An 18491-nucleotide genomic window follows, 5' to 3' on the forward strand; every position below is an offset into this window, starting at 1 on the left:
TACTCATTTTTAAATCAATTTGTTTCAGTTATAATCGGCAACGGCCATACCACACTGAATATACCGGTTCTCGTCCGATCACCGAAGTCAAGCAGTGTCGGGTGCGGTTAATACTTGGATGGGTGACCGCTTGGGAACACCGCATGTTGTTGCCTTCCTTTTTTTCCTTGTTTAACTTTTGATATAATTTTAATAAGAATAACACTGGGCCATTGACAAAAATTAAATACATATTATGAAAGTTGTACATTCAAGTGTAATATTATTCAGTAGGACTATGGCATGTGCTCTATAGTTTAGCAAAGCAAACTAGAAGTAAAGCAGAAAGAAACCAGTATATTGCAAATACAATTATGCAATAGAAGACACCGAATCAGAAACATTTTACATGATGGATCAACCTTTCACAACCTGGACTATCACTTACTCATTTTTAAATCAATTTGTTTCAGTTATAATCGGCAACGGCCATACCACACTGAATATACCGGTTCTCGTCCGATCACCGAAGTCAAGCAGTGTCGGGTGCGGTTAGTACTTGGATGGGTGACCGCTTGGGAACACCGCATGTTGTTGCCTTCCTTTTTTTCCTTGTTTAACTTTTGATATTATTTTAATAAGAATATCACTGAGCCATTGATAAAAACGAAATGCATATTATGCAAGTTGTACATTCAAGTGTAATATTATTCAGTAGGACTAGGGCATGTGTTCTACACTTTAGCAAAACAAACTAGAAGTAAAGCAGAAAGAAAACAGTATATTGCAAATACAATTGTGCAATAGAAGAAACCAAATCAGAAACATTTTACATGAGGGAGCAACCTCTCACAAACTGGACTATCACTTACTCATTTTTATATCAATTTGTTTCATTTATAATCGGCAACGGCCATACCACACTGAATATACCGGTTCTCGTCCGATCACCGAAGTCAAGCAGTGTCGGGTGCGGTTAGTACTTGGATGGGTGACCGCTTGGGAACACCGCATGTTGTTGCCTTCCTTTTTTTCCTTGTTTAACTTTTGATATTATTTTAACAAGAATATCACTGAGCCATTGATAAAAACGAAATGCATATTATGAAAGTTGTACATTCAAGTGTAATATTATTCAGTAGGACTAGGGCATGTGTTCTACACTTTAGCAAAACAAACTAGAAGTAAAGCAGAAAGAAAACAGTATATTGCAAATACAATTGTGCAATAGAAGAAACCAAATCAGAAACATTTTACATGAGGGAGCAACCTCTCACAAACTGGACTATCACTTACTCATTTTTATATAAATTTGTTTCATTTATAATCGGCAACGGCCATACCACACTGAATATACCGGTTCTCGTCCGATCACCGAAGTCAAGCAGTGTCGGGTGCGGTTAGTACTTGGATGGGTGACCGCTTGGGAACACCGCATGTTGTTGCCTTCCTTTTTTTCCTTGTTTAACTTTTGATATTATTTTAATAAGAATAACACTGGGCCATTGACAAAAATGAAATACATATTATGAAAGTTGTACATTCAAGTGTAATATTATTCAGTAGGACTAGGGCATGTGTTCTATAGTTTAGCAAAACAAACGAGAAGTAAAGCAGAAAGAAACCAGTATATTGCAAATACAATTATGCAATAGAAGACACCGAATCAGAAACATTTTACATGATGGAGCAACCTTTCACAACCTGGACTATCACTTACTCATTTTTAAATCAATTTGTTTCAGTTATAATTGGCAACGGCCATACCACACTGAATATACCGGTTCTCGTCTGATCACCGAAGTCAAGCAGTGTCGGGTGCGGTTAATACTTGGATGGGTGACCGCTTGGGAACACCGCATGTTGTTGCCTTCCTTTTTTTCCTTGTTTAACTTTTGATATAATTTTAATAAGAATAACACTGGGCCATTGACAAAAATTAAATACATATTATGAAAGTTGTACATTAAAGTGTAATATTATTCAGTAGGACTATGGCATGTGTTCTATAGTTTAGCAAAGCAAACTAGAAGTAAAGCAGAAAGAAAACAGTATATTGCAAATACAATTATGCAATAGAAGACACCGAATCAGAAACATTTTACATGATGGAGCAACCTTTCACAACCTGGACTATCACTTACTCATTGTTAAATCAATTTGTTTCAGTTATAATCGGCAACGGCCATACCACACTGAATATACCGGTTCTCGTCCGATCACCGAAGTCAAGCAGTGTCGGGTGCGGTTAGTACTTGGATGGGTGACCGCTTGGGAACACCGCATGTTGTTGCCTTCCTTTTTTTCCTTGTTTAACTTTTGATATTATTTTAATAAGAATATCACTGAGCCATTGATAAAAACGAAATGCATATTATGAAAGTTGTACATTCAAGTGTAATATTATTCAGTAGGACTAGGGCATGTGTTCTACACTTTAGCAAAACAAACTAGAAGTAAAGCAGAAAGAAAACAGTATATTGCAAATACAATTGTGCAATAGAAGAAACCAAATCAGAAACATTTTACATGAGGGAGCAACCTCTCACAAACTGGACTATCACTTACTCATTTTTATATCAATTTGTTTCATTTATAATCGGCAACGGCCATACCACACTGAATATACCGGTTCTCGTCCGATCACCGAAGTCAAGCAGTGTCGGGTGCGGTTAGTACTTGGATGGGTGACCGCTTGGGAACACCGCATGTTGTTGCCTTCCTTTTTTTCCTTGTTTAACTTTTGATATTATTTTAATAAGAATATCACTGAGCCATTGATAAAAACGAAATGCATATTATGAAAGTTGTACATTCAAGTGTAATATTATTCAGTAGGACTAGGGCATGTGTTCTACACTTTAGCAAAACAAACTAGAAGTAAAGCAGAAAGAAAACAGTATATTGCAAATACAATTGTGCAATAGAAGAAACCAAATCAGAAACATTTTACATGAGGGAGCAACCTCTCACAAACTGGACTATCACTTACTCATTTTTATATCAATTTGTTTCATTTATAATCGGCAACGGCCATACCACACTGAATATACCGGTTCTCGTCCGATCACCGAAGTCAAGCAGTGTCGGGTGCGGTTAGTACTTGGATGGGTGACCGCTTGGGAACACCGCATGTTGTTGCCTTCCTTTTTTTCCTTGTTTAACTTTTGATATTATTTTAATAAGAATAACACTGGGCCATTGACAAAAATGAAATACATATTATGAAAGTTGTACATTCAAGTGTAATATTATTCAGTAGGACTATGGCATGTGTTCTATAGTTTAGCAAAGCAAACTAGAAGTAAAGCAGAAAGAAAACAGTATATTGCAAATACAATTATGCAATAGAAGACACCGAATCAGAAACATTTTACATGATGGAGCAACCTTTCACAACCTGGACTATCACTTACTCATTTTTAAATCAATTTGTTTCAGTTATAATCGGCAACGGCCATACCACACTGAATATACCGGTTCTCGTCCGATCACCGAAGTCAAGCAGTGTCGGGTGCGGTTAGTACTTGGATGGGTGACCGCTTGGGAACACCGCATGTTGTTGCCTTCCTTTTTTTCCTTGTTTAACTTTTGATATTATTTTAATAAGAATATCACTGAGCCATTGATAAAAACGAAATGCATATTATGAAAGTTGTACATTCAAGTGTAATATTATTCAGTAGGACTAGGTCATGTGTTCTACACTTTAGCAAAACAAACTAGAAGTAAAGCAGAAAGAAAACAGTATATTGCAAATACAATTGTGCAATAGAAGAAACCAAATCAGAAACATTTTACATGAGGGAGCAACCTCTCACAAACTGGACTATCACTTACTCATTTTTATATCAATTTGTTTCATTTATAATCGGCAACGGCCATACCACACTGAATATACCGGTTCTCGTCCGATCACCGAAGTCAAGCAGTGTCGGGTGCGGTTAGTACTTGGATGGGTGACCGCTTGGGAACACCGCATGTTGTTGCCTTCCTTTTTTTCCTTGTTTAACTTTTGATATAATTTTAATAAGAATAACACTGGGCCATTGACAAAAATTAAATACATATTATGAAAGTTGTACATTCAAGTGTAATATTATTCAGTAGGACTATGGCATGTGTTCTATAGTTTAGCAAAGCAAACTAGAAGTAAAGCAGAAAGAAAACAGTATATTGCAAATACAATTATGCAATAGAAGACACCGAATCAGAAACATTTTACATGATGGAGCAACCTTTCACAACCTGGACTATCACTTACTCATTTTTAAATCAATTTGTTTCAGTTATAATCGGCAACGGCCATACCACACTGAATATACCGGTTCTCGTCCGATCACCGAAGTCAAGCAGTGTCGGGTGCGGTTAGTACTTGGATGGGTGACCGCTTGGGAACACCGCATGTTGTTGCCTTCCTTTTTTTCCTTGTTTAACTTTTGATATTATTTTAATAAGAATATCACTGAGCCATTGATAAAAACGAAATGCATATTATGAAAGTTGTACATTCAAGTGTAATATTATTCAGTAGGACTAGGTCATGTGTTCTACACTTTAGCAAAACAAACTAGAAGTAAAGCAGAAAGAAAACAGTATATTGCAAATACAATTGTGCAATAGAAGAAACCAAATCAGAAACATTTTACATGAGGGAGCAACCTCTCACAAACTGGACTATCACTTACTCATTTTTATATCAATTTGTTTCAGTTATAATCGGCAACGGCCATACCACACTGAATATACCGGTTCTCGTCCGATCACCGAAGTCAAGCAGTGTCGGGTGCGGTTATTACTTGGATGGGTGACCGCTTGGGAACACCGCATATTGTTGCCTTCCTTTTTTTCCTTGTTTAACTTTTGATATTATTTTAATAAGAATATCACTGAGCCATTGATAAAAACGAAATGCATATTATGAAAGTTGTACATTCAAGTGTAATATTATTCAGTAGGACTAGGGCATGTGTTCTACACTTTAGCAAAACAAACTAGAAGTAAAGCAGAAAGAAAACAGTATATTGCAAATACAATTGTGCAATAGAAGAAACCAAATCAGAAACATTTTACATGAGGGAGCAACCTCTCACAAACTGGACTATCACTTACTCATTTTTATATCAATTTGTTTCATTTATAATCGGCAACGGCCATACCACACTGAATATACCGGTTCTCGTCCGATCACCGAAGTCAAGCAGTGTCGGGTGCGGTTAGTACTTGGATGGGTGACCGCTTGGGAACACCGCATGTTGTTGCCTTCCTTTTTTTCCTTGTTTAACTTTTGATATTATTTTAATAAGAATAACACTGAGCCATTGATAAAAACGAAATGCATATTATGAAAGTTGTACATTCAAGTGTAATATTATTCAGTAGGACTAGGGCATGTGTTCTACACTTTAGCAAAACAAACTAGAAGTAAAGCAGAAAGAAAACAGTATATTGCAAATACAATTATGCAATAGAAGACACCGAATCAGAAACATTTTACATGATGGAGCAACCTTTCACAACCTGGACTATCACTTACTCATTTTTAAATCAATTTGTTTCAGTTATAATTGGCAACGGCCATACCACACTGAATATACCGGTTCTCGTCCGATCACCGAAATCAAGCAGTGTCGGGTGCGGTTAATACTTGGATGGGTGACCGCTTGGGAACACCGCATGTTGTTGCCTTCCTTTTTTTCCTTGTTTAACTTTTGATATAATTTTAATAAGAATAACACTGGGCCATTGACAAAAATTAAATACATATTATGAAAGTTGTACATTAAAGTGTAATATTATTCAGTAGGACTATGGCATGTGTTCTATAGTTTAGCAAAGCAAACTAGAAGTAAAGCAGAAAGAAAACAGTATATTGCAAATACAATTATGCAATAGAAGACACCGAATCAGAAACATTTTACATGATGGAGCAACCTTTCACAACCTGGACTATCACTTACTCATTTTTAAATCAATTTGTTTCAGTTATAATCGGCAACGGCCATACCACACTGAATATACCGGTTCTCGTCCGATCACCGAAGTCAAGCAGTGTCGGGTGCGGTTAGTACTTGGATGGGTGACCGCTTGAGAACACCGCATGTTGTTGCCTTCCTTTTTTTCCTTGTTTAACTTTTGATATTATTTTAATAAGAATATCACTGAGCCATTGATAAAAACGAAATGCATATTATGAAAGTTGTACATTCAAGTGTAATATTATTCAGTAGGACTAGGGCATGTGTTCTACACTTTAGCAAAACAAACTAGAAGTAAAGCAGAAAGAAAACAGTATATTGCAAATACAATTGTGCAATAGAAGAAACCAAATCAGAAACATTTTACATGAGGGAGCAACCTCTCACAAACTGGACTATCACTTACTCATTTTTATATCAATTTGTTTCATTTATAATCGGCAACGGCCATACCACACTGAATATACCGGTTCTCGTCCGATCACCGAAGTCAAGCTGTGTCGGGTGCGGTTAGTACTTGGATGGGTGACCGCTTGGGAACACCGCATATTGTTGCCTTCCTTTTTTTCCTTGTTTAACTTTTGATATTATTTTAATAAGAATATCACTGAGCCATTGATAAAAACGAAATGCATATTATGAAAGTTGTACATTCAAGTGTAATATTATTCAGTAGGACTAGGGCATGTGTTCTACACTTTAGCAAAACAAACTAGAAGTAAAGCAGAAAGAAAACAGTATATTGCAAATACAATTGTGCAATAGAAGAAACCAAATCAGAAACATTTTACATGAGGGAGCAACCTCTCACAAACTGGACTATCACTTACTCATTTTTATATCAATTTGTTTCATTTATAATCGGCAACGGCCATACCACACTGAATATACCGGTTCTCGTCCGATCACCGAAGTCAAGCAGTGTCGGGTGCGGTTAGTACTTGGATGGGTGACCGCTTGGGAACACCGCATGTTGTTGCCTTCCTTTTTTTCCTTGTTTAACTTTTGATATTATTTTAATAAAAATAACACTGGGCCATTGACAAAAATGAAATACATATTATGAAAGTTGTACATTCAAGTGTAATATTATTCAGTAGGACTAGGGCATGTGTTCTATAGTTTAGCAAAACAAACGAGAAGTAAAGCAGAAAGAAACCAGTATATTGCAAATACAATTATGCAATAGAAGACACCGAATCAGAAACATTTTACATGATGGAGCAACCTTTCACAACCTGGACTATCACTTACTCATTTTTAAATCAATTTGTTTCAGTTATAATTGGCAACGGCCATACCACACTGAATATACCGGTTCTCGTCCGATCACCGAAATCAAGCAGTGTCGGGTGCGGTTAATACTTGGATGGGTGACCGCTTGGGAACACCGCATGTTGTTGCCTTCCTTTTTTTCCTTGTTTAACTTTTGATATAATTTTAATAAGAATAACACTGGGCCATTGACAAAAATTAAATACATATTATGAAAGTTGTACATTAAAGTGTAATATTATTCAGTAGGACTATGGCATGTGTTCTATAGTTTAGCAAAGCAAACTAGAAGTAAAGCAGAAAGAAAACAGTATATTGCAAATACAATTATGCAATAGAAGACACCGAATCAGAAACATTTTACATGATGGAGCAACCTTTCACAACCTGGACTATCACTTACTCATTTTTAAATCAATTTGTTTCAGTTATAATCGGCAACGGCCATACCACACTGAATATACCGGTTCTCGTCCGATCACCGAAGTCAAGCAGTGTCGGGTGCGTTTAGTATTTGGATGGGTGACCGCTTGGGAACACCGCATGTTGTTGCCTTCCTTTTTTTCCTTGTTTAACTTTTGATATTATTTTAATAAGAATATCACTGAGCCATTGATAAAAACGAAATGCATATTATGAAAGTTGTACATTCAAGTGTAATATTATTCAGTAGGACTAGGGCATGTGTTCTACACTTTAGCAAAACAAACTAGAAGTAAAGCAGAAAGAAAACAGTATATTGCAAATACAATTGTGCAATAGAAGAAACCAAATCAGAAACATTTTACATGAGGGAGCAACCTCTCACAAACTGGACTATCACTTACTCATTTTTATATCAATTTGTTTCATTTATAATCGGCAACGGCCATACCACACTGAATATACCGGTTCTCGTCCGATCACCGAAGTCAAGCAGTGTCGGGTGCGGTTAGTACTTGGATGGGTGACCGCTTGGGAACACCGCATGTTGTTGCCTTCCTTTTTTTCCTTGTTTAACTTTTGATATTATTTTAATAAGAATATCACTGAGCCATTGATAAAAACGAAATGCATATTATGAAAGTTGTACATTCAAGTGTAATATTATTCAGTAGGACTAGGGCATGTGTTCTACACTTTAGCAAAACAAACTAGAAGTAAAGCAGAAAGAAAACAGTATATTGCAAATACAATTGTGCAATAGAAGAAACCAAATCAGAAACATTTTACATGAGGGAGCAACCTCTCACAAACTGGACTATCACTTACTCATTTTTATATCAATTTGTTTCATTTATAATCGGCAACGGCCATACCACACTGAATATACCGGTTCTCGTCCGATCACCGAAGTCAAGCAGTGTCGGGTGCGGTTAGTACTTGGATGGGTGACCGCTTGGGAACACCGCATGTTGTTGCCTTCCTTTTTTTCCTTGTTTAACTTTTGATATTATTTTAATAAGAATATCACTGAGCCATTGATAAAAACGAAATGCATATTATGAAAGTTGTACATTCAAGTGTAATATTATTCAGTAGGACTAGGGCATGTGTTCTACACTTTAGCAAAACAAACTAGAAGTAAAGCAGAAAGAAAACAGTATATTGCAAATACAATTGTGCAATAGAAGAAACCAAATCAGAAACATTTTACATGAGGGAGCAACCTCTCACAAACTGGACTATCACTTACTCATTTTTATATCAATTTGTTTCATTTATAATCGGCAACGGCCATACCACACTGAATATACCGGTTCTCGTCCGATCACCGAAGTCAAGCAGTGTCGGGTGCGGTTAGTACTTGGATGGGTGACCGCTTGGGAACACCGCATATTGTTGCCTTCCTTTTTTTCCTTGTTTAACTTTTGATATTATTTTAATAAGAATATCACTGAGCCATTGATAAAAACGAAATGCATATTATGAAAGTTGTACATTCAAGTGTAATATTATTCAGTAGGACTAGGGCATGTGTTCTACACTTTAGCAAAACAAACTAGAAGTAAAGCAGAAAGAAAACAGTATATTGCAAATACAATTGTGCAATAGAAGAAACCAAATCAGAAACATTTTACATGAGGGAGCAACCTCTCACAAACTGGACTATCACTTACTCATTTTTATATCAATTTGTTTCATTTATAATCGGCAACGGCCATACCACACTGAATATACCGGTTCTCGTCCGATCACCGAAGTCAAGCAGTGTCGGGTGCGGTTAGTACTTGGATGGGTGACCGCTTGGGAACACCGTATGTTGTTGCCTTCCTTTTTTTCCTTGTTTAACTTTTGATATTATTTTAATAAGAATAACACTGGGCCATTGACAAAAATGAAATACATATTATGAAAGTTGTACATTCAAGTGTAATATTATTCAGTAGGACTAGGGCATGTGTTCTATAGTTTAGCAAAACAAACGAGAAGTAAAGCAGAAAGAAACCAGTATATTGCAAATACAATTATGCAATAGAAGACACCGAATCAGAAACATTTTACATGATGGAGCAACCTTTCACAACCTGGACTATCACTTACTCATTTTTAAATCAATTTGTTTCAGTTATAATTGGCAACGGCCATACCACACTGAATATACCGGTTCTCGTCCGATCACCGAAGTCAAGCAGTGTCGGGTGCGGTTAATACTTGGATGGGTGACCGCTTGGGAACACCGCATGTTGTTGCCTTCCTTTTTTTCCTTGTTTAACTTTTGATATAATTTTAATAAGAATAACACTGGGCCATTGACAAAAATTAAATACATATTATGAAAGTTGTACATTCAAGTGTAATATTATTCAGTAGGACTATGGCATGTGTTCTATAGTTTAGCAAAGCAAACTAGAAGTAAAGCAGAAAGAAAACAGTATATTGCAAATACAATTATGCAATAGAAGACACCGAATCAGAAACATTTTACATGATGGAGCAACCTTTCACAACCTGGACTATCACTTACTCATTTTTAAATCAATTTGTTTCAGTTATAATCGGCAACGGCCATACCACACTGAATATACCGGTTCTCGTCCGATCACCGAAGTCAAGCAGTGTCGGGTGCGGTTAGTACTTGGATGGGTGACCGCTTGGGAACACCGCATGTTGTTGCCTTCCTTTTTTTCCTTGTTTAACTTTTGATATTATTTTAATAAGAATATCACTGAGCCATTGATAAAAACGAAATGCATATTATGAAAGTTGTACATTCAAGTGTAATATTATTCAGTAGGACTAGGTCATGTGTTCTACACTTTAGCAAAACAAACTAGAAGTAAAGCAGAAAGAAAACAGTATATTGCAAATACAATTGTGCAATAGAAGAAACCAAATCAGAAACATTTTACATGAGGGAGCAACCTCTCACAAACTGGACTATCACTTACTCATTTTTATATCAATTTGTTTCAGTTATAATCTGCAACGGCCATACCACACTGAATATACCGGTTCTCGTCCGATCACCGAAGTCAAGCAGTGTCGGGTGCGGTTAGTACTTGGATGGGTGACCGCTTGGGAACACCGCATATTGTTGCCTTCCTTTTTTTCCTTGTTTAACTTTTGATATTATTTTAATAAGAATATCACTGAGCCATTGATAAAAACGAAATGCATATTATGAAAGTTGTACATTCAAGTGTAATATTATTCAGTAGGACTAGGGCATGTGTTCTACACTTTAGCAAAACAAACTAGAAGTAAAGCAGAAAGAAAACAGTATATTGCAAATACAATTGTGCAATAGAAGAAACCAAATCAGAAACATTTTACATGAGGGAGCAACCTCTCACAAACTGGACTATCACTTACTCATTTTTATATCAATTTGTTTCATTTATAATCGGCAACGGCCATACCACACTGAATATACCGGTTCTCGTCCGATCACCGAAGTCAAGCAGTGTCGGGTGCGGTTAGTACTTGGATGGGTGACCGCTTGGGAACACCGCATGTTGTTGCCTTCCTTTTTTTCCTTGTTTAACTTTTGATATTATTTTAATAAGAATATCACTGAGCCATTGATAAAAACGAAATGCATATTATGAAAGTTGTACATTCAAGTGTAATATTATTCAGTAGGACTAGGGCATGTGTTCTACACTTTAGCAAAACAAACTAGAAGTAAAGCAGAAAGAAAACAGTATATTGCAAATACAATTATGCAATAGAAGACACCGAATCAGAAACATTTTACATGATGGAGCAACCTTTCACAACCTGGACTATCACTTACTCATTTTTAAATCAATTTGTTTCAGTTATAATTGGCAACGGCCATACCACACTGAATATACCGGTTCTCGTCCGATCACCGAAATCAAGCAGTGTCGGGTGCGGTTAATACTTGGATGGGTGACCGCTTGGGAACACCGCATGTTGTTGCCTTCCTTTTTTTCCTTGTTTAACTTTTGATATAATTTTAATAAGAATAACACTGGGCCATTGACAAAAATTAAATACATATTATGAAAGTTGTACATTAAAGTGTAATATTATTCAGTAGGACTATGGCATGTGTTCTATAGTTTAGCAAAGCAAACTAGAAGTAAAGCAGAAAGAAAACAGTATATTGCAAATACAATTATGCAATAGAAGACACCGAATCAGAAACATTTTACATGATGGAGCAACCTTTCACAACCTGGACTATCACTTACTCATTTTTAAATCAATTTGTTTCAGTTATAATCGGCAACGGCCATACCACACTGAATATACCGGTTCTCGTCCGATCACCGAAGTCAAGCAGTGTCGGGTGCGGTTAGTACTTGGATGGGTGACCGCTTGAGAACACCGCATGTTGTTGCCTTCCTTTTTTTCCTTGTTTAACTTTTGATATTATTTTAATAAGAATATCACTGAGCCATTGATAAAAACGAAATGCATATTATGAAAGTTGTACATTCAAGTGTAATATTATTCAGTAGGACTAGGGCATGTGTTCTACACTTTAGCAAAACAAACTAGAAGTAAAGCAGAAAGAAAACAGTATATTGCAAATACAATTGTGCAATAGAAGAAACCAAATCAGAAACATTTTACATGAGGGAGCAACCTCTCACAAACTGGACTATCACTTACTCATTTTTATATCAATTTGTTTCATTTATAATCGGCAACGGCCATACCACACTGAATATACCGGTTCTCGTCCGATCACCGAAGTCAAGCAGTGTCGGGTGCGGTTAGTACTTGGATGGGTGACCGCTTGGGAACACCGCATATTGTTGCCTTCCTTTTTTTCCTTGTTTAACTTTTGATATTATTTTAATAAGAATATCACTGAGCCATTGATAAAAACGAAATGCATATTATGAAAGTTGTACATTCAAGTGTAATATTATTCAGTAGGACTAGGGCATGTGTTCTACACTTTAGCAAAACAAACTAGAAGTAAAGCAGAAAGAAAACAGTATATTGCAAATACAATTGTGCAATAGAAGAAACCAAATCAGAAACATTTTACATGAGGGAGCAACCTCTCACAAACTGGACTATCACTTACTCATTTTTATATCAATTTGTTTCATTTATAATCGGCAACGGCCATACCACACTGAATATACCGGTTCTCGTCCGATCACCGAAGTCAAGCAGTGTCGGGTGCGGTTAGTACTTGGATGGGTGACCGCTTGGGAACACCGCATGTTGTTGCCTTCCTTTTTTTCCTTGTTTAACTTTTGATATTATTTTAATAAGAATAACACTGGGCCATTGACAAAAATGAAATACATATTATGAAAGTTGTACATTCAAGTGTAATATTATTCAGTAGGACTAGGGCATGTGTTCTATAGTTTAGCAAAACAAACGAGAAGTAAAGCAGAAAGAAACCAGTATATTGCAAATACAATTATGCAATAGAAGACACCGAATCAGAAACATTTTACATGATGGAGCAACCTTTCACAACCTGGACTATCACTTACTCATTTTTAAATCAATTTGTTTCAGTTATAATTGGCAACGGCCATACCACACTGAATATACCGGTTCTCGTCCGATCACCGAAATCAAGCAGTGTCGGGTGCGGTTAATACTTGGATGGGTGACCGCTTGGGAACACCGCATGTTGTTGCCTTCCTTTTTTTCCTTGTTTAACTTTTGATATAATTTTAATAAGAATAACACTGGGCCATTGACAAAAATTAAATACATATTATGAAAGTTGTACATTAAAGTGTAATATTATTCAGTAGGACTATGGCATGTGTTCTATAGTTTAGCAAAGCAAACTAGAAGTAAAGCAGAAAGAAAACAGTATATTGCAAATACAATTATGCAATAGAAGACACCGAATCAGAAACATTTTACATGATGGAGCAACCTTTCACAACCTGGACTATCACTTACTCATTTTTAAATCAATTTGTTTCAGTTATAATCGGCAACGGCCATACCACACTGAATATACCGGTTCTCGTCCGATCACCGAAGTCAAGCAGTGTCGGGTGCGTTTAGTACTTGGATGGGTGACCGCTTGGGAACACCGCATGTTGTTGCCTTCCTTTTTTTCCTTGTTTAACTTTTGATATTATTTTAATAAGAATATCACTGAGCCATTGATAAAAACGAAATGCATATTATGAAAGTTGTACATTCAAGTGTAATATTATTCAGTAGGACTAGGGCATGTGTTCTACACTTTAGCAAAACAAACTAGAAGTAAAGCAGAAAGAAAACAGTATATTGCAAATACAATTGTGCAATAGAAGAAACCAAATCAGAAACATTTTACATGAGGGAGCAACCTCTCACAAACTGGACTATCACTTACTCATTTTTATATCAATTTGTTTCATTTATAATCGGCAACGGCCATACCACACTGAATATACCGGTTCTCGTCCGATCACCGAAGTCAAGCAGTGTCGGGTGCGGTTAGTACTTGGATGGGTGACCGCTTGGGAACACCGCATGTTGTTGCCTTCCTTTTTTTCCTTGTTTAACTTTTGATATTATTTTAATAAGAATATCACTGAGCCATTGATAAAAACGAAATGCATATTATGAAAGTTGTACATTCAAGTGTAATATTATTCAGTAGGACTAGGGCATGTGTTCTACACTTTAGCAAAACAAACTAGAAGTAAAGCAGAAAGAAAACAGTATATTGCAAATACAATTGTGCAATAGAAGAAACCAAATCAGAAACATTTTACATGAGGGAGCAACCTCTCACAAACTGGACTATCACTTACTCATTTTTATATCAATTTGTTTCATTTATAATCGGCAACGGCCATACCACACTGAATATACCGGTTCTCGTCCGATCACCGAAGTCAAGCAGTGTCGGGTGCGGTTAGTACTTGGATGGGTGACCGCTTGGGAACACCGCATGTTGTTGCCTTCCTTTTTTTCCTTGTTTAACTTTTGATATTATTTTAATAAGAATAACACTGGGCCATTGACAAAAATGAAATACATATTATGAAAGTTGTACATTCAAGTGTAATATTATTCAGTAGGACAATGGCATGTGTTCTATATTTTAGCAAAGCGAACGAGAAGTAAAGCAGAAAGAAACCAGTATATTGCAAATACAATTATGCAATAGAAGAAACCGAATCAGAAACATTTTACATGATGGAGCAACCTTTCACAACCTGGACTATCACTTACTCATTTTTAAATCAATTTGTTTCATTTATAATCGGCAACGGCCATACCACACTGAATATACCGGTTCTCGTCCGATCACCGAAGTCAAGCAGTGTCGGGTGCGGTTATTACTTGGATGGGTGACCGCTTGGGAACACCGCATGTTGTTGCCTTCCTTTTTTTCCTTGTTTAACTTTTGATATTATTTTAATAAGAATAACACTGGGCCATTGACAAAAATGAAATACATATTATGAAAGTTGTACATTCAAGTGTAATATTATTCAGTAGGACTAGGGCATGTGTTCTATAGTTTAGCAAAACAAACGAGAAGTAAAGCAGAAAGAAACCAGTATATTGCAAATACAATTATGCAATAGAAGACACCGAATCAGAAACATTTTACATGATGGAGCAACCTTTCACAACCTGGACTATCACTTATTCATTTTTAAATCAATTTGTTTCAGTTATAATTGGCAACGGCCATACCACACTGAATATACCGGTTCTCGTCCGATCACCGAAGTCAAGCTGTGTCGGGTGCGGTTAGTAGGGGAAAGGTAGGTAAAGTGGAATAATTACCGATTCAAGCTTGTATCCCGGTAGAAGTATTCGTCTTAAAAGTTTGAGTTTATGGAAGAAGCCACTTACGTTATAGCCCTACGTAGTACTGTTAAGAAATTAAACTAATATATCACCACTTCGGAGAAAAACGTCAAAAGTAAAAGTGGTGTAATATTCCACTTTACCCGCCATATTGGAGGTAAAGCGGAATACAAAAACTTAAAATGAATTAATATTATTTATTCAACTAAGCATATAAACAGAGCTCAGGAACATTGAAAAACCCTCGTCTTAACTGTTTTGGTTCATTAATAATCATTTTAATGTCCTTAATGTTGTAATCTAATACATCATCTTTATTAGGCCATTTGAAATATTTTTGCGTCCTTTCCATACACTTTACAGACGCTGATTCACCTGATTTTGAAATTACTAAACCGGGAAATGTTTGTCCGTTGTACTCTACAGCTACATATATCCCTTCCTTAATATCTTCTGTTTTTATGGTAGGAATTTGAACTGGTAGGTCCAACTCTGAACCGCTGTCGGTGTCACTATAAATGGTGATGTTTGCATCATCTTCTTCTTCGCTGTCGCTTTGAAATAGTTGCTTCGTAACTTTCTTGGTTGGATTTTTTGGGGTCGGAGCCTTCAAATTCTTTAACTCTTCAATAAAAGGGGTAGAAGTTGCTACTACAGTTTTTCCTGATCGAGCCCTTTTCTTCGTTGGATGTTCGATATTTGAAGCGACCCGTGGGATAGGTAAAATATCCGCAGGACTAACAATAGTCTTATGGAGGAGAATGTCATTTGACACTGGAGTGGACGCTGATGGCAGGTTAGATGTAGCGAGTAGAGGCCCAGGACGATCAGTTGTATCTGCAGCCACGAAAACGTTTGGATCAGGTCTCTCAAACGGCCAAATACCCGTCTTCTTAAATCCTGAGATAGCTGTTGCCATACTAGCTGCCTTCAAGTAAGCTTCTCCGAAGAGAGGACCGACATCATGAATCGTCACAACTTTCCCCGGGTGGGTTCGCAGCCAAACTCGCACTGCCTGTTCATAGAAGGTCGACATGGGATACATAAATGATACGTCCAGTGGCTGAAGTCGATGTGTGCAATGTGGTGGTAGCACCAGGATGTCTACAAAGTTTTTCTTAGCAAGCTCTAAGACTTCAATGTTTTTTATGTGGGTTGAATGGCCATCTAAAATTAGTAAAACCCTGTCCTTGGAGGTAGGCTTCGCAAATTTAATAAAATGGTGAAACCAAGCCGTAAAGATTTCGGTCTGCATCCATCCAGAAGCATGCGTGAAAATTTTGGTATTCAGAGGAACTCCAATGTCGAATGTCAAGTGATGTCTCACCCGTGGAAAAATAAGAGCAGGAGGGATGTATTCCCCTGCAGCGTTGAAGCAAATTTCTGCAGTTGTAAGCGTACCTCTTTCAGCTGATGATAAAACTCCTACTTGCTTTTTCCCCTTTTTTGAAATAATCTTTGAAGGCTTATTTGGCACGGTAGAGATTCCGGTTTCGTCACAATTATAGATGCGGTTAGGTTTGTAGTTGTGTTTTTGGTATAAGTCTTCCAATAAATCAAAGAACCTTCCGACACTAACTGCGTTAAATGCTGACGCTCGCGCTGCTGACGTTTTTTCTGGAAGTCGAAGTGAAAGAACTGGGTGCCGTTTCATGAAACCAAGCAACCATACTTTACCAGCTTCTTTCTTCTCATTATTGAATCTATGTTCAATGTTATTTCGTATGGCAAACTCGTAGGTAAGATATTTTAAGTCAGAAATAGTTAGCCCAAACAGGCGTTCTTCCATTTTAAGAATATAGTCTACCAACATCTTCTCTTGATCTACCGTGAACACGCAACGGAATCGTCCAAGTTGCTTCACTAAACGTTCTTCTGGTGGTCGCTTTAATCTTCTAAAAAGAGTTGTCGATGGAATGTTATATTGTTTTGCAGAAGAATGAATTGATAAACCACCTTGACATGCAGTTAGAGCCTCAGCCATTGCCTTCTCGTCCCAACTCTGCTGCGAAGTCTTTCGTTTGTAAAAATTAGGCATGCTAAAAAAATGTTGTCACTTAATAACATTGTTAAACTTTTAGGAGGTAAAGTGGAACGTCATTCCGCTTTACCCGCATACGTTTCATTCCACTTTACCCGCATCAACATTTTTTCTGTACAAACACGATAGCTACTAACCAAACGTGCTAATAAGTTAAAGAAAGAGTATTTATGTCCACAAATAACCATTTTATACAATAGATAATAAATACGGTTAGAAAAACTTACCTGTTGCTGATAAGAAATTTCGTCTTAGTCACCAAATATTACAACTTTTTGTTAAAAAACAATGATCTTGTTTAACTCACATGAACATATCAATGAAAGTGCGCCATATTGAAGTAAATATTGCCAAATGTCAAAAGGTATATTGTGGTAGGAGTTACAACAAAAACCGCCAATTTTGAAATTAAATTTTAAGCTTATTCCGCTTTACCCACCCATTCCACTTTACCTACCTTTCCCCTACTTGGATGGGTGACCGCTTGGGAACACCGCATGTTGTTGCCATCCTTTTTTTCCTTGTTTAACTTTTGATATAATTTTAATAAGAATAACACTGGGCCATTGACAAAAATTAAATACATATTATGAAAGTTGTACATTCAAGTGTAATATTATTCAGTAGGACTATGGCATGTGTTCTATAGTTTAGCAAAGCAAACTAGAAGTAAAGCAGAAAGAAAACAGTATATTGCAAATACAATTGTGCAATAGAAGAAACCAAATCAGAAACATTTTACATGAGGGAGCAACCTCTCACAACCTGGACTATCACTTACTCATTTTTATATCAATTTGTTTCATTTATAATCGGCAACGGCCATACCACACTGAATATACCGGTTCTCGTCCAATCACCGAAGTCAAGCAGTGTCGGGTGCGGTTAATACTTGGATGGGTGACCGCTTGGGAACACAGCATGTTGTTGCCTTCCTTTTTTTCCTTGTTTAACTTTTGATATTATTTTAATAAGAATAACACTGAGCCATTGACAAAAATGAAATGCATATTATGAAA

General features: G+C 36.7%; 36 non-coding genes and 1 pseudogene across 36 annotated transcripts; all 37 read left to right on the forward strand.

Annotated features, from left to right (window-relative positions):
- Positions 1-36: 36 nt before the first annotated feature.
- On the forward strand, positions 37-155 carry LOC126889079 (5S ribosomal RNA). The gene has a single exon (XR_007699883.1). It is a non-coding gene; the product is annotated as a 5S ribosomal RNA (ribosomal RNA).
- Positions 156-460: 305 nt separating this feature from the next.
- Positions 461-579, forward strand: LOC126888965 (5S ribosomal RNA). Its single transcript, XR_007699768.1, has one exon. It is a non-coding gene; the product is annotated as a 5S ribosomal RNA (ribosomal RNA).
- A 305-nt stretch (positions 580-884) lies between these two features.
- Positions 885-1003, forward strand: LOC126888966 (5S ribosomal RNA). Its single transcript, XR_007699769.1, has one exon. It is a non-coding gene; the product is annotated as a 5S ribosomal RNA (ribosomal RNA).
- Positions 1004-1308: 305 nt separating this feature from the next.
- On the forward strand, positions 1309-1427 carry LOC126888967 (5S ribosomal RNA). The gene has a single exon (XR_007699770.1). It is a non-coding gene; the product is annotated as a 5S ribosomal RNA (ribosomal RNA).
- A 305-nt stretch (positions 1428-1732) lies between these two features.
- On the forward strand, positions 1733-1851 carry LOC126889099 (5S ribosomal RNA). The gene has a single exon (XR_007699903.1). It is a non-coding gene; the product is annotated as a 5S ribosomal RNA (ribosomal RNA).
- Positions 1852-2156: 305 nt separating this feature from the next.
- LOC126888968 (5S ribosomal RNA) lies at positions 2157-2275 on the forward strand. The gene has a single exon (XR_007699771.1). It is a non-coding gene; the product is annotated as a 5S ribosomal RNA (ribosomal RNA).
- A 305-nt stretch (positions 2276-2580) lies between these two features.
- On the forward strand, positions 2581-2699 carry LOC126888970 (5S ribosomal RNA). The gene has a single exon (XR_007699773.1). It is a non-coding gene; the product is annotated as a 5S ribosomal RNA (ribosomal RNA).
- Positions 2700-3004: 305 nt separating this feature from the next.
- On the forward strand, positions 3005-3123 carry LOC126888971 (5S ribosomal RNA). The gene has a single exon (XR_007699774.1). It is a non-coding gene; the product is annotated as a 5S ribosomal RNA (ribosomal RNA).
- A 305-nt stretch (positions 3124-3428) lies between these two features.
- LOC126888972 (5S ribosomal RNA) lies at positions 3429-3547 on the forward strand. The gene has a single exon (XR_007699775.1). It is a non-coding gene; the product is annotated as a 5S ribosomal RNA (ribosomal RNA).
- Positions 3548-3852: 305 nt separating this feature from the next.
- On the forward strand, positions 3853-3971 carry LOC126888973 (5S ribosomal RNA). Its single transcript, XR_007699776.1, has one exon. It is a non-coding gene; the product is annotated as a 5S ribosomal RNA (ribosomal RNA).
- Positions 3972-4276: 305 nt separating this feature from the next.
- LOC126888974 (5S ribosomal RNA) lies at positions 4277-4395 on the forward strand. The gene has a single exon (XR_007699777.1). It is a non-coding gene; the product is annotated as a 5S ribosomal RNA (ribosomal RNA).
- A 305-nt stretch (positions 4396-4700) lies between these two features.
- Positions 4701-4819, forward strand: LOC126889120 (5S ribosomal RNA). Its single transcript, XR_007699924.1, has one exon. It is a non-coding gene; the product is annotated as a 5S ribosomal RNA (ribosomal RNA).
- Positions 4820-5124: 305 nt separating this feature from the next.
- On the forward strand, positions 5125-5243 carry LOC126888975 (5S ribosomal RNA). Its single transcript, XR_007699778.1, has one exon. It is a non-coding gene; the product is annotated as a 5S ribosomal RNA (ribosomal RNA).
- Positions 5244-5548: 305 nt separating this feature from the next.
- Positions 5549-5667, forward strand: LOC126889027 (5S ribosomal RNA). Its single transcript, XR_007699832.1, has one exon. It is a non-coding gene; the product is annotated as a 5S ribosomal RNA (ribosomal RNA).
- A 305-nt stretch (positions 5668-5972) lies between these two features.
- Positions 5973-6091, forward strand: LOC126888998 (5S ribosomal RNA). Its single transcript, XR_007699802.1, has one exon. It is a non-coding gene; the product is annotated as a 5S ribosomal RNA (ribosomal RNA).
- A 305-nt stretch (positions 6092-6396) lies between these two features.
- LOC126889105 (5S ribosomal RNA) lies at positions 6397-6515 on the forward strand. Its single transcript, XR_007699909.1, has one exon. It is a non-coding gene; the product is annotated as a 5S ribosomal RNA (ribosomal RNA).
- Positions 6516-6820: 305 nt separating this feature from the next.
- On the forward strand, positions 6821-6939 carry LOC126888977 (5S ribosomal RNA). Its single transcript, XR_007699779.1, has one exon. It is a non-coding gene; the product is annotated as a 5S ribosomal RNA (ribosomal RNA).
- A 305-nt stretch (positions 6940-7244) lies between these two features.
- On the forward strand, positions 7245-7363 carry LOC126889029 (5S ribosomal RNA). Its single transcript, XR_007699834.1, has one exon. It is a non-coding gene; the product is annotated as a 5S ribosomal RNA (ribosomal RNA).
- A 305-nt stretch (positions 7364-7668) lies between these two features.
- LOC126889104 (5S ribosomal RNA) lies at positions 7669-7787 on the forward strand. Its single transcript, XR_007699908.1, has one exon. It is a non-coding gene; the product is annotated as a 5S ribosomal RNA (ribosomal RNA).
- A 305-nt stretch (positions 7788-8092) lies between these two features.
- On the forward strand, positions 8093-8211 carry LOC126888978 (5S ribosomal RNA). Its single transcript, XR_007699780.1, has one exon. It is a non-coding gene; the product is annotated as a 5S ribosomal RNA (ribosomal RNA).
- Positions 8212-8516: 305 nt separating this feature from the next.
- LOC126888979 (5S ribosomal RNA) lies at positions 8517-8635 on the forward strand. The gene has a single exon (XR_007699781.1). It is a non-coding gene; the product is annotated as a 5S ribosomal RNA (ribosomal RNA).
- A 305-nt stretch (positions 8636-8940) lies between these two features.
- Positions 8941-9059, forward strand: LOC126889011 (5S ribosomal RNA). Its single transcript, XR_007699815.1, has one exon. It is a non-coding gene; the product is annotated as a 5S ribosomal RNA (ribosomal RNA).
- Positions 9060-9364: 305 nt separating this feature from the next.
- LOC126889001 (5S ribosomal RNA) lies at positions 9365-9483 on the forward strand. Its single transcript, XR_007699805.1, has one exon. It is a non-coding gene; the product is annotated as a 5S ribosomal RNA (ribosomal RNA).
- A 305-nt stretch (positions 9484-9788) lies between these two features.
- Positions 9789-9907, forward strand: LOC126889080 (5S ribosomal RNA). Its single transcript, XR_007699884.1, has one exon. It is a non-coding gene; the product is annotated as a 5S ribosomal RNA (ribosomal RNA).
- A 305-nt stretch (positions 9908-10212) lies between these two features.
- LOC126888980 (5S ribosomal RNA) lies at positions 10213-10331 on the forward strand. Its single transcript, XR_007699782.1, has one exon. It is a non-coding gene; the product is annotated as a 5S ribosomal RNA (ribosomal RNA).
- A 305-nt stretch (positions 10332-10636) lies between these two features.
- Positions 10637-10755, forward strand: LOC126889101 (5S ribosomal RNA). Its single transcript, XR_007699905.1, has one exon. It is a non-coding gene; the product is annotated as a 5S ribosomal RNA (ribosomal RNA).
- Positions 10756-11060: 305 nt separating this feature from the next.
- LOC126888982 (5S ribosomal RNA) lies at positions 11061-11179 on the forward strand. Its single transcript, XR_007699784.1, has one exon. It is a non-coding gene; the product is annotated as a 5S ribosomal RNA (ribosomal RNA).
- Positions 11180-11484: 305 nt separating this feature from the next.
- LOC126889030 (5S ribosomal RNA) lies at positions 11485-11603 on the forward strand. Its single transcript, XR_007699835.1, has one exon. It is a non-coding gene; the product is annotated as a 5S ribosomal RNA (ribosomal RNA).
- A 305-nt stretch (positions 11604-11908) lies between these two features.
- On the forward strand, positions 11909-12027 carry LOC126888999 (5S ribosomal RNA). The gene has a single exon (XR_007699803.1). It is a non-coding gene; the product is annotated as a 5S ribosomal RNA (ribosomal RNA).
- Positions 12028-12332: 305 nt separating this feature from the next.
- Positions 12333-12451, forward strand: LOC126889012 (5S ribosomal RNA). The gene has a single exon (XR_007699816.1). It is a non-coding gene; the product is annotated as a 5S ribosomal RNA (ribosomal RNA).
- Positions 12452-12756: 305 nt separating this feature from the next.
- Positions 12757-12875, forward strand: LOC126888983 (5S ribosomal RNA). The gene has a single exon (XR_007699785.1). It is a non-coding gene; the product is annotated as a 5S ribosomal RNA (ribosomal RNA).
- A 305-nt stretch (positions 12876-13180) lies between these two features.
- Positions 13181-13299, forward strand: LOC126889031 (5S ribosomal RNA). The gene has a single exon (XR_007699836.1). It is a non-coding gene; the product is annotated as a 5S ribosomal RNA (ribosomal RNA).
- Positions 13300-13604: 305 nt separating this feature from the next.
- LOC126889008 (5S ribosomal RNA) lies at positions 13605-13723 on the forward strand. Its single transcript, XR_007699812.1, has one exon. It is a non-coding gene; the product is annotated as a 5S ribosomal RNA (ribosomal RNA).
- Positions 13724-14028: 305 nt separating this feature from the next.
- LOC126888984 (5S ribosomal RNA) lies at positions 14029-14147 on the forward strand. Its single transcript, XR_007699786.1, has one exon. It is a non-coding gene; the product is annotated as a 5S ribosomal RNA (ribosomal RNA).
- A 305-nt stretch (positions 14148-14452) lies between these two features.
- On the forward strand, positions 14453-14571 carry LOC126888985 (5S ribosomal RNA). The gene has a single exon (XR_007699787.1). It is a non-coding gene; the product is annotated as a 5S ribosomal RNA (ribosomal RNA).
- A 305-nt stretch (positions 14572-14876) lies between these two features.
- Positions 14877-14995, forward strand: LOC126889094 (5S ribosomal RNA). The gene has a single exon (XR_007699898.1). It is a non-coding gene; the product is annotated as a 5S ribosomal RNA (ribosomal RNA).
- A 3291-nt stretch (positions 14996-18286) lies between these two features.
- LOC126889154 (5S ribosomal RNA) lies at positions 18287-18405 on the forward strand (annotated as a pseudogene).
- The last annotated feature ends 86 nt before the right edge of the window (positions 18406-18491 follow it).

The sequence above is a fragment of the Diabrotica virgifera genome, chromosome 7 (genome assembly GCF_917563875.1).
Source record: "Diabrotica virgifera virgifera chromosome 7, PGI_DIABVI_V3a".
Taxonomy (NCBI): domain Eukaryota; kingdom Metazoa; phylum Arthropoda; class Insecta; order Coleoptera; family Chrysomelidae; genus Diabrotica; species Diabrotica virgifera.